A 12,242-nucleotide genomic window follows, 5' to 3' on the forward strand; every position below is an offset into this window, starting at 1 on the left:
GAGAAAACAAAAGAGAGCTAGGTAATTGAGTTAGAGTAACTCGCAACAAACGAGAGCAATGAGGAGAACAATTTTATTTGGATGGCAATATTGAGTGACCATTTGCTGCCAGAGATGGCATTTGTGAACCACGCAGATGGCATTTTTAGTGTTAGTGGGGGTGGCATTCTAGTGTTAGGGCATGGCAGCTCATTTATTTTGGGGCGAATTTCTTCAAAAACTGTCATCTCTAGGATCTAGAACCTCTCGCTATGGGGGCGTTCGCTGTGATTGGTTCCCGGCGAATGTTCGACGGGCATCTTCCCCTTTTATTTCTGTGAATTTGTTCATGAATCTAGGAACTCGAACTTTGAGGCTCATAATCAAGCTACACGTGCGTTATTATTGGGCCAGGGTCGTCATCTATGCATGCGATAACCTTATGATCCCAATGTAATACATGTCTCTTTACCAGTTGATTATTAAAGCCTAGGATGTTTTTTTAAAGCAGCAACACCCTATAGAAGCGGTGGGCTGCTTTTCAGAAGTTCGGCCCGGCTATGTACGCTCCTGCTAGCTAAAACCAAGGTGCATCACAGGGAATCGCGAAAGAAAAACACGAACTCCTATTAAGCGACATGCTCGTTGAATATGGAGGAAACGCGCACCTCTAGCTCTCCCCGCACACATTTTTAGAACCAGGGGGGGATGCCCCGTGTTTTTTGTTTCCTTTTTCTTTTCTTCTTCATTAAAGTAATTCGGGATTTCAAAAAATATAAAATTCCAAAATATTGCGAAACTTATAAACAAATGTTTGAGAAATCATAAAATATTCGTGAATTCATAAAAATTCCATGATTTTAAGAATATTCTGTCTCTTAAATGTTCGCGTATTAAAAAATGTTCTTAATTTTGACAAGATGTTCGCATATTCAAAAAATGTTCACGATTTTGAAGAAACATATTCATAATTTCTAAAGCATGCACGTGTATTCCAAAAATGTTTGCAAATTAAAGAAATGTTTAGGAATTTGTACAAATATTTAAAAAAATTGAAAATGTTCGCAAATTGAAAAAAGTGTTCCCAAATTTCCTAGGCCAGATGAAAAATAAAAAGTACCAGAAAAATAAAGAAGGTAATAAAACTATAACAAAAACAAAGAAATAAAATGGAAAAACCTGACCTAGGGAAGTTCTAGAGCTGGGGAGTCACTAACAAGCGGTTACCCCTTCTAGGAAGGGGAGGGGGACCTCCAATGTCAATTTTGGTGGCTTGGTAGTGTGTCAGGTGTTGCATCTATCTGTCACCACATGTCATGTGTTGTGCGCTTTCTTTGTATTTTTTATTATTATTTCTACATGTGTTTTTTGTTTTTACATGGCTTTCCGGCTTTTTGATTTTTTGCCCGGTTTCCTTATGTTTTGAAGATTTTTTTTCAAAGCATAATTGTGCTCCCGCGAGAAGCACAAGTTTTGCTTCTTGTGGAAGCACATACTTGCTTTCACGAGGGAAATAAACTGCGCTTCTATGAGAATCACATATTCAGCTCCACGAGAAGCACATATATGCTTCTCAAAAAAAAGTGATTTCATAAGAAGCACAAATTTGATTCTTATGAAAACACATGTTTGGTTTCATAAGAAAAATAAAAATGTTCTTCCACGAGAAACACATATTTGCTACTGCAAGAAGCACAATCGCCCTTCTACGGAAAAAGGGAAAAGCACAACTTGTGCTTCCAAAAAAACTGAAAACCGTGACCATGATTCCAGGCTTTAACTTGTTTTCTTTTTTATACTTGGCTTTTTTGCGTAAACTTTTTTGGGTATTTTTTGTTTCGGTTTTTTATATCGACGCCTATTAACAAGATATCTAATTTCGAACATCTCGACGCGAGAAGTTCGACAATGAAAATGATTCATTATTTTGATGCACGATTCAAGAGATAAAACATGTTGAACAAATGAATCTACAAAAAAATATGGAAGCTCACAGCTTGCGACATGTGGTGCACATGTAGCATGTCATTTCGCAAACCAGAGAAGGTGGGAAGTGACCTTTGCAATGTGTACTCCCTTAACTAGTGATTTCAAAGAACCTTCCCAAAACCGAAACAGGGAGTCTGACGTACAAGCCAACTTGGGGCAGCCCTATATGAAATGTAGCAATCGCAGGGGGTACGCATTTGCTCGCTATCCAGCGACACGCCTAATAGGAGGGGCACGCCTATGTCTCGCTCAATGCAAGACGTAGGGCAGCCTCGCCTGAAGGCGACAGCTAGATGGACAACCCAAGCGCGTGCGAGGCCATGGCCTCCTTTTTCTTTTTCTTTTCTTTTTTTAATTTTTTCCTTTTGTTTATACTTCCAAATATTCTTTATATATATTTATATTTATATATATATATATATTACAAAAAACACTTTACCAAAAAAATAAACTAATCATGCATTTAGAAATGTTAAATGTGTATAAAAATGTTTTTGATATATAGAAAAAATGTGCAATATGTATGGAAAACTTCGAAATAAAAGTATATAAGTTTTTCAAAAAATTAACCATGTATGTGGAAAAATTAAAAAATGTATACAAAAATGTTCCTGATGTAAAAAAACGTATAATGTGTTTGAAAAAAGTGGATCATCCAATATTTTTTTAAAATATTCATTTTCGAAAGTGTTAAACATGTATATATGAAATGTTAAATATGTATAAAAATGTATTAGATGTATAAAAAATGTATGATGTGCACGGAAAAATTAGATATCAAAACATATATTCAGAAATGTCAAATATATATGAAAAGTGTTAAACCTGTATTAAAAAATGTTTTAGTTGTGTAACAAAAATGTACAATGTGTATTAGAAAATAGACATCAAAACATTAATTTAAAAAAAATCATTTGAAAATATTAAATATCTATTAAAAATATTCTTAACGTGTACAACCAATGTATGATGTGTAACAGAAATTGTAGCCATGTGTTGAGAAAACAAAAGGGAAAAACAAAATTAAACCAAGTAAAGAAACAATAGAAAACCAAAGAGAAAGGAAAACAAGAAACCCAGAGCAAAAATAGTGGGGAAAAAATAACCAACAAAGAAATAAAGAAAACCATAGAGAAACAAAGAAAAAGGATTAAAAATATGTATGAAAACTGTGAAGGAAACTGGTGAAAAGCAACACTAAAATTATAACGAAGGAAACCAATGAAACAAATAACCAAAGAAAAAAACCTACTGTAAACAAACCTGATGGGATTGAGTCCTAGGCTAATGGGCAAGCCCGCTCGCGCTGGATCTTAAGCGGGAGCAACTTCAATCTCACGTGAAGCCGGATATAGCTGGGAGCAACTAGTTAACAAGCGCTTCTTCGGGAGCCTTGCAATGATCAGCTCCACTTGGCGCGCTCTCAGCCATTCGCCACGTGTCGTGCTCTGGACGCTCTCTTCGGATTTTGTTTTTTTATTTTTTGCACACGTTTTCGGCTTTTTAAACGGTTTTTTTCGGGGGGGTTTCGACGTTTTGGTTTTCTCCCGGTCTTTCTTAGCTTTTCGATAAAAAAATTCAAAAAAAATTATTTTTGCATGAAAATAGCGTTTTCTTTTTTTCCTTTTGGTGAAAGTCACGGTTTTTCTTCCGCGAGAGGCACGGTTGTGCTTTATCGAGAGTCACGGTCGTGCCTTTCGTAAACGAAAAAAAACGCGTTTTCTGTTTTTTTTTTGTTTCACGAGAGTCACGGTTTTGCTTCCGTGAGAGGCATGGTTGTGCTTTCGCGAGAGGCACGGCCGTGCCTCTCGGAAAGGGAAAAGCAAAACGCATTTTCTGTTTTTTTTCTTTCGCGAGAGTCAAGGTTTTGCTTTCGCGACAGGCATGGTTGTGCTTACGCGAAAGTCACGGCCGTGTCTCTCGGAAAGGGAAAAAATACGCATTTTTTGTTTTTTTTCTTTCACGAGAGTCACGGTTTTGCTTTCGCGATAGGCACGGTTGTACTTTCGCGAGAGTCACGGCCGTGCCTCTCGGAAACGGAAAAAAACGTGTTTTCTATTTTTTTCCTTCCACGAGAGTCACGGTTTTGCTTCCACGAGAGGCACGGTTGTGATTTCGCGAGAGGCACGGGCGTGCCTCTTTCAGAAAGGAAAAAAAACCGTGTTCCCGGTTTGGTTTTTTCGCCCGGTTTTTTTGTCTGGTTTTTTCGTGAAAAAAAAGTTCGTAAAACCTATTAACATGGGATCTAGTTTTGAAGATCTCGACGCGAGGAATCCAATGATGAAAATGGTTCGAGATTTGGACGCACGGTTTAAGAGATAAAACGTTTTGAATAAACGGATCTACGAAAAAAGGGAAAACTCCCAGGTTGCGACAAGTGACGCGCTGCATGTGCGCCACTTGTCGCGACCTGAAAAAATGGAGTGTTCTTTGCAACAAGTACTCCTTAATTAGGGATTTCGGATATAGCTCTCTCGCGGGATAGGGGCCACGAAGAATAACAATAGTCCACACATGAGAGTAATTAATTGGAGGTTACCCCTTGCGGGGGACATCGAGGGGTCACTTTCGGTACCATGGGGCATGCCAAGAAAAATATTTGGATTTCTTTTTAGCCTTGACGCAGTGGTAAAGCTGCTGCCTTGTGACCATGAGGTCATGGGTTCAAGTCCTGGAAACAGCCTCTTACAGAAATGTAGGGAAAGGCTGCGTACTATAGACCCAAAGTGGTCGGACCCTTCCCTGGACCCTACGCAAGCGGGAGCTACATGCACCAGGTTGCCCTTTTTATTGTCATGTATGCGTTTTCGGGTTTGAGATGATTTTTTTTGTTTTTTCTGCTTCCTTAGGTTTGCAGTATTATTTTTGACGAAAAAAATCTGTTCTTTCACGAGAAGTGTAGATTTGCGTTCGTGATGTTCGTCTCAGAAAGAGAAAAAAACATGCTTCCATGGGAAGCACATATTTAGTTCCTAAACACAATTATATTTCTTAGAAAGGGAAATAAAATTATGCTTCCACGTGAAGAACAAATTCGCTTCACGTGAATAAAATTATGTTTTTTCTTGATTCGTATGTATCTAGAAATATTTTAGTATATATTTTCACTCATTTTAGTATGTATATAGTCAATATTTTAAAATAGTTTTTTAGCAAACTCACAAAGTTTTATTAAACCGTCACAATGTTTATTAGGAGACGAAGGGAGTAGTAGGCGCCCGTTATAGGCAAATTTACGAATGGGCGCCTTCAGCACCCCGCAGTGGGTCGACCCATTACTGTGCATTTTTGGTACACAAAAAATGGGCGTGCTCACTGAGAATCGAAACAAGCGACCTCACTCGGGAGGCTTCATTCGAACAACCACTGCGCCAGGAAGCGAGATCTGTTATGCTTAAATTATTTACATCTTTCATTCATTGCTTCTTCTTCTTCTTCTTTTTCCTTTTTCCCATTTTTGTTTTTTGTTTTTTCTTTCTTCTTCTACCTGGTTTATTCCCTCATCAAACTTTTTTCTTAAATGCATGAACCTTTTCAAATTGATGATGTTTTTCTTTTCAAATTTGATGAACTTTTGTTTTCAAAATCTATGAAATTTTTTAGTGATCTACTTTTAACAAATGATTATATTTTTCAAGTTCGATGAACTTTTTCTCAATTTGATGAACTTCTTTTCAAATTTGAGGAAATTTCTTCAAATTTGATGACCTTTTTTCAATTTGATGAACTCCTTTTCAAATTCAATGAACTCTTTTTAAAATTTGATGAAATTTTATTAAAATAGATGAACTTTTTTTCAAATTTGACAAACTTTTTTCAAATTTGATGAACTTTTTTTTCAAATTCGATGAACTCTTTTTAAAATTTCATGAACTTTTCTCAAAATTGATGAACTTTTTTTTTCAAATTTGATGAAGAATTTTCAAATCCGATGAACCCTTTTTCAAATCCGATGATCTTTTTTGAAAAGTTGATGATCCTTTTTTAAATTTGATGAACTTTTTCCAAATTCAGTGAACTTTTTCCCAAATTTGATGAACTTTTTTCAAACTCATGGTCGGTTTTCATTGTTGTGAACTTTTTTTAAAATTAGTGCACTTTTTTTCATTTCATGAATTTTTGTTTTTGAATTCGTGAACTTATTTGAATTCATGAACCTTTTTTACATTGTCCAACTTTTTTATGAATGTTTTCGTCAACTTTCCAGATTTGTTTACCATTTTTTCATACATTCACGTTTTTCATTAATGTTTTCAAATATTTCAAAAATCTAAGCGAGATAAGTAGCGCTGCTATGCTGGTTCTTAAATAAAATCGTGCTAAAGTGAATGACTAGCAGCCAGTAGACGTACCAATTGGCCAAACTCGAAGACAAGTGTGAGGTCGCGAGCTCGATTCACCTCACAGAGAGTCACTTTTTTAGATGCTTTCCGCACAATAATACATTTTTTTTCTTTTTGCGCGTTCGTGGGCTGGCCCACCAGGAGCTGCCGCAGGCGCCAACATCATCTACTAGTTGGCAAGGCCCATAATACTGATTACCAGTACAAATTAAGACATGGACCCATGGCCCTGGAAGAAGAGGGATGGTTAATATGCTTGGTCTCATGGCCTGGAAGAAGTGAAATGTTTTTTTTTGAAACAAGGCAAAAGGCTTGCCATTACATTGATTAAAAAGAAGGTTTAGACATAAGCCGTGAAACGGCAAAAACAAAGGAGAGACTACTCTCTTGACATAAGATTACTCAGGTGGCTCACTCCAGCCAACGACCAAAGGCGGGCCTCCTCTTTGATCTTCGAAACAATGACAGTGGTCGGGGTGGCCGTGTTGCGGAAGATTCTCGCATTTCGCTCCTTCCAAATTTCCCACGAGACAGGCATCATAACGTAGGCAATCGCCTTCTTGATGTGGCCTCCAAAGTTGATCATCTTGAGCCACCAATCCTGGACGGAGATCTCGTGACGCCAAGCCGTCGTAGGTTGGCCATGAATGCCAAGCCAAGTGATGATCTCGTTCCAAACTCGGGCACTAAATCTACACTGGAAGAGAATGTGAGTAGAAGACTGCTGAACCTTCTTACAAAGGGGGCACAAGCCGCAATTCGGCCATCCCCGTCGTTGCAACCGATCAGCCGTCCACACGCGATTTTGGATGATCAACCAAGAAAAAAATTGCATTTCGGCAGAGCCCAAGTCTTCCATATTGTGGTAGAGGTCGGGCTGAGAACTTGTCACGCAAATGCGCCATGTAAGCTATGGCCGCAGAATATTCATTGTTAGAGGTGAATTTCCACTGTATAGTGTACTCCCTTTCCAGGCTGAGAGTAACATCCTGAAGCATCCCCCAAAGATTGGCGAACTCTTGGATATGGGCCAAAGAGAGGCCTTGAGTAGCGTCGATTTGACTGACCCAGAAGTTGTTATCAAGCGCTTTGCTGACCAAGCACGCCTTCCTCTTAGATGTCTCGAAGATCTTGGGCGCAACATCTTTTGGTCTGAGGCCATTAAGCCATGATGATTCCCTGAATTTTGCCCTTTTACCATCACTAATGGACACAGTCGTGAACGTCGCAAAGAAATCTCTGTCAGCGTTGCTACAAGGTGTCTCCATTCCAACCCAAGATTGGGGGGGGGGTTCATCCCACTCGAACCAAAGCTAGCGGAGTCGAAGGGCGGCAGCAAAATTTTGGAGGTTTAGCACACCCAGGCCGCCGAAAATCTTGGGTTTGCAGACAAGGTTCCAGTTAACCTTACATTTTCCTCCAGACTCCTTGTCGCAGCCTGCCCAAAGATAGACACATCTTAGGCTATCGATTTTCTTCTGCACCTCAACCGGGATATCTAGGGGTGTTAGATGATAGGTTGTTATGGTCGTGAGAACCGCTTTGACCAAAATGATGCATCTAGGGCAACCACGTGCATGGCCGACCAAGGTGGGAGCTTGCACGCGATCTTGTCCTCGAGGTACTGGAAATGGATGTGTTTTAGCGTCATGACCGACAGAGAAAGACCAAGGTACCGCATAGGGAAAGAGGTCCGCACGGCCGGGAAAGCCGGAGCATGCCATCACGGTCGAGGTTGGCACACTGAATGGGTGCAACCAAACTTTTGTTGCAGTTGGCGACAAGTCCGGTGACCTCACCAAAGCAGCTCAGCGTCGAGGCTAGAAACTGGATGTCCTCTTTGATAGGCGCAACGAAGATGGCCGCACCATCAGCATACAGGGATGCCCGAATCAGATTTCCACGTAGCGGATGAAGGTTGCCTTCCTCGGTGGAGAGAGTCGATGGCGAGGACAAAGAGCAAGGGGGATAAAGGATCCCCCTGCTGAAGCCCACGACCATGCTTGATAGGGTAGCCCACAATACCATTAAGGAGCACCCTGGAAGAGGCCGTGGAAAGAAGCATCGAAATCCAGTCACAGAAACGACTTGGGAAATGATGGTGACGCAATAAGTCCATGAGCTAGTCCCATCGAACCGAGTCGAAGGCTTTTTTTGATGTCAAGCTTGAATAACAAGGTTGGAGATTTGGCACGGTGAAATCGATGGGCCAAGTTGTGGACATACATGAAGTTATCATGAGTACTTCTTTTCTTAGTAAAAGCACTCTGTGTGTTGGAAACCAGCTCGGGCATGTGAGAGGCCAGTCGAGTGGCCATCATTTCCGCGATAATCTTAGCAACCGTGTGAATCAAACTTATTGGCCGGAAGTCATAGATGTCCTCCGCTCCATCCTTTTTAGGGTTGAGAGCAATGTTGGCTGAGTTGAGCTAGTGAAGATTGTTGACATGGAGATTGGAGAAACTGTTGACAACAAGCATTATCTTAGGTTTAATGATGTCCCAACATTCCTTGAAGAAGACTCCTGTGAAACCGTCAGGGCCTGGAGCTTTGTCCCCAGGAACTTCGTTGATCGCAGCCTGGACCTCCTCCTCAGTGAAAAGGGCACCCAAGTCGGAGAGGTCACAAGTCGACGATGGGATGCAGCCCCAATTGAAGTCCTTGGAGCGCAGGAGGCCCTTCCCAATGGCTTTTGAAAAGTGGCTCTGGATAATGTCCTTCTTGTGATCATGACTAGTGACCCAACCGTTGTTGTGCTTAAGGCGGTGAATGAAGTTTTTCCTTTGGCGGTGGTTGATACGGAGGTGAAATAAACGGGTATTCGCATCCCCCTCTTTGAGTAGCTTAACTCTCGAACTTTGTCTTTTCCTGGTTCGCTCAAGAACCGCCAAGGCCACCACCTTCTTTTTGAGGTCCTTCCTTAGACTCCATTCAGCCAAGCTGAGTGTCCTGGTCTCTTGAACCACGTCGAGGCGGAGGATGATCTCGAGGGCGATGTGGAGCTGCACTTTGTGATTTGAGAAGATGGATTTGCTCCATCGCCTGAGGCACTGGCTTGTTCTTTTCAGCTTGTGAAAGAGCACTTGATAGGGCTCGGAGTGGCTTGTTCCCTTGCTCCAAGCATCTTGGACAATTCTCTTGAAATTGGGCTACTTCGTCCAGAAATTTTCAAATCAAAAGGTTTTGGGTCGTCTTGGTCCATTGTCGCTAGCCAAAAGCACTGGGCAGTGATCCGAGAGCGAGGATGAGAGAGCATGAAGGATGTGAGAGCCAAACTCAACGTCACAGTCGTCATTGCAGAAGAAAGAATCTAACTTGCTCATGGTCGGGTTAGCTTTCTCATTGCTCCAGTAATATTCCTGTTCTAGAGGTGGATCTCTTTCAGCTCACAGGAGTTGAGGGCATTTTGGAAGCGCACAAGATGAGAGCAAATAGGTTTGCGTGGTTGTGTCTCGCGCACGGTAGATTTGATTGAAATCACCCGCAACCAGCCATCGCGTACCCTGTTGCGGTTTAAGGCTGACAAGCTCTTAGAAAAAAGCATCTTTAAGGTTGCTTCTAGTAGGACCATAAACCGAAGTGAGTTTGAAGGAAACAAGAGTGCTGACAATAGTGATGGTAGCAGAGATGCTAAAGGTGCCCAAGGAAATATCATCCACCTTAATGAAGTCTTCGTTCCAGAGAAGGAGGATGCCTCCTCTGGTTCCATCCACTGGCCGCTCAGCATAGCTTTTCAGTCGTTGGCCACCCAAAAAAGCAGCCAAGAAAGGATCAACCGTTGCCAATTTTGTTTCCTGCAGGCAAACACGGTTGCAAGAGGTAGCAGCGATTGTCTCATGAAAGATAGTGCGACAATTCGGACAGTTAAGACCACAAACATTCCAATTTAGGATGGAAAGGCTTTCATTCATTGGAAGACCGGGATACATCAGAGGTAACATAGAGTAGAAACAAGAGCCTTGCCAGGGCTACAACGGGGAGTAGCTGAAGTACAAAGCTACAAATAGGCCTATCTAGAGCATCAACAAGTGGCGAACTAATCGTAGAAACTAGGGTACATCAGTAGCTAAACATAGCAGCAGCATCAGGCCGTCGTCGCGTCCTCTCTTCCTTGGCCTTGAAGTTCCAGCCCAACTCCTCCTCCGTGATCAAGCAAAGCGTGTGCCACCGCAATGGCGAGGTCACAATCAAGCCTGAAGAGCGCCCGAAGTGCAGCAACAGCCAAGTCAAGAAGCTGCCCACGAAAGAGGGCCACATATTTGGCAATGGAAGCCTCTGGTACCATCCCCCCTCATCCACCACACCCATGCGTTGGCAGAGAAGCCTTTCCGCCATCAAAGCAATCGGCATGTCTCTGTTCTTTGCTTGTAGCCTTGGGCTGCTTTGGGTCAGGTTCAATCATGTGGCACCGACCAGGGTCTTCCTTCGGGCAGTCGGCGACCTTGGCGGGGTGGAGTTGGGCATCAGGAGGATGCCACTTGGACAAGGCACGAACAAGGGAGTGCCTACAGAGCCACTTTGGGTCGGTGCCATAGCCAGAGGGCTCTCCACCGCTCGGTCTTCATCATCTCTAATAGCAGCAGTAGGTACATGGATAGGTGCGGCTGGACTTGGGGGCATTGAAACCGATCGTTGCCTCAAACGAGCAGTGGAGGACCAGCCCGGTGGCGCATCAGGCGTCATAGGAGAGCCCAAGCATAGGGCTATGCCACACACCCAGGCAGGGAGCTTCGAGGAATGTCGTAGCTCGATCACATCGCAGGAGGTCATGCGGGGCGGCGGTGGTGGTGATCTGCCCCTGGTGTCTTCAGTGCGCCGGATGTAGACGGCCTCGCAGGAGTGGAAACGCCGCTCTAGACATGTCGTGCAGTGACGAGCCCTTCTACCAGAAGCTGGGATCACTGCTCCGTCAGGGAGGCATTGAACCTTGGCGTTGTCGATCTTCTGGGCGTCCGAAAAGTCCCGTCGACGACCATCATCATAGCGGCCGCAGGAGTCGCGGTCGTCTCGTCGCCGATCATCACGCGAGCCGCCTACCTGCTTGTCATCACGGCGAGGAGCCCTGGAGCGGCTCTGAAAGAGGCCACGCCAAGAGGAAGCATTGCGTTCTGAAGGAAATATGCCCTAGAGGCAATAATAAAGTTATTATTGTCAGGACCCCGATTCTAAGTCACACCGATCTAGCCTGTAACACCTCATATCACTTTGCGGCCTCACGCACGGTATTCCCACGGGTGTCGCCTTACCATGGCCCGGGACCGTTTGCGCCTTTTGGCTCACGTATATGATAGTGTTGCTAGCATCCATATGACAGACAACCCGGGCCGACATGACTAGTCGTGAACCCAAAGTGGCACTAACTTACAGGGACAGACATACATGAATCAACATCGAGCATGTCGGTCAGCAGCGTGCGAATCCGGGTTGTAGCACTGGCTAACAGGACTCCGATGAACCGGGCTGTAACAGGCTAGGCAGGACTCCGGATGTCACCGTGTGACATTTCCCCGAAGGGACAGACACAGGAACGAAGTGAATCACATGCCGGCCAGTCAAGTGTTCCGGAGCAGTAGTGATGGGCTAGCAGGAGTCCAGTGAACCGGGCTGTAGCGGACTACTATGGCTCATGGAAGCACAAGACTACATTTCCCCATAAGAGAGGCTACCAAAGATAAACAACTAGGTTGTCGGATCCCACACATACCAAGCATTTCAATCATACACACAATATGCTCGATATGTGTAAATACAACATGGCATCACAACATAACTCTACGACTCAAGTATTTATTCATTAGGCTCCGAGGAGCCAATTATTACAAACATGGGTCTCATGACCCCAACATACAGAGCATACAAACAACAAGCACATGCGGAAGCTTAACTTGTCTGGGTACAGACAACTACAAATGAAGAAGGCTGAGAAGCCTG

The sequence above is a fragment of the Triticum aestivum genome, chromosome 5A (assembly GCF_018294505.1).
Source record: "Triticum aestivum cultivar Chinese Spring chromosome 5A, IWGSC CS RefSeq v2.1, whole genome shotgun sequence".
NCBI classification, from domain to species: domain Eukaryota; kingdom Viridiplantae; phylum Streptophyta; class Magnoliopsida; order Poales; family Poaceae; genus Triticum; species Triticum aestivum.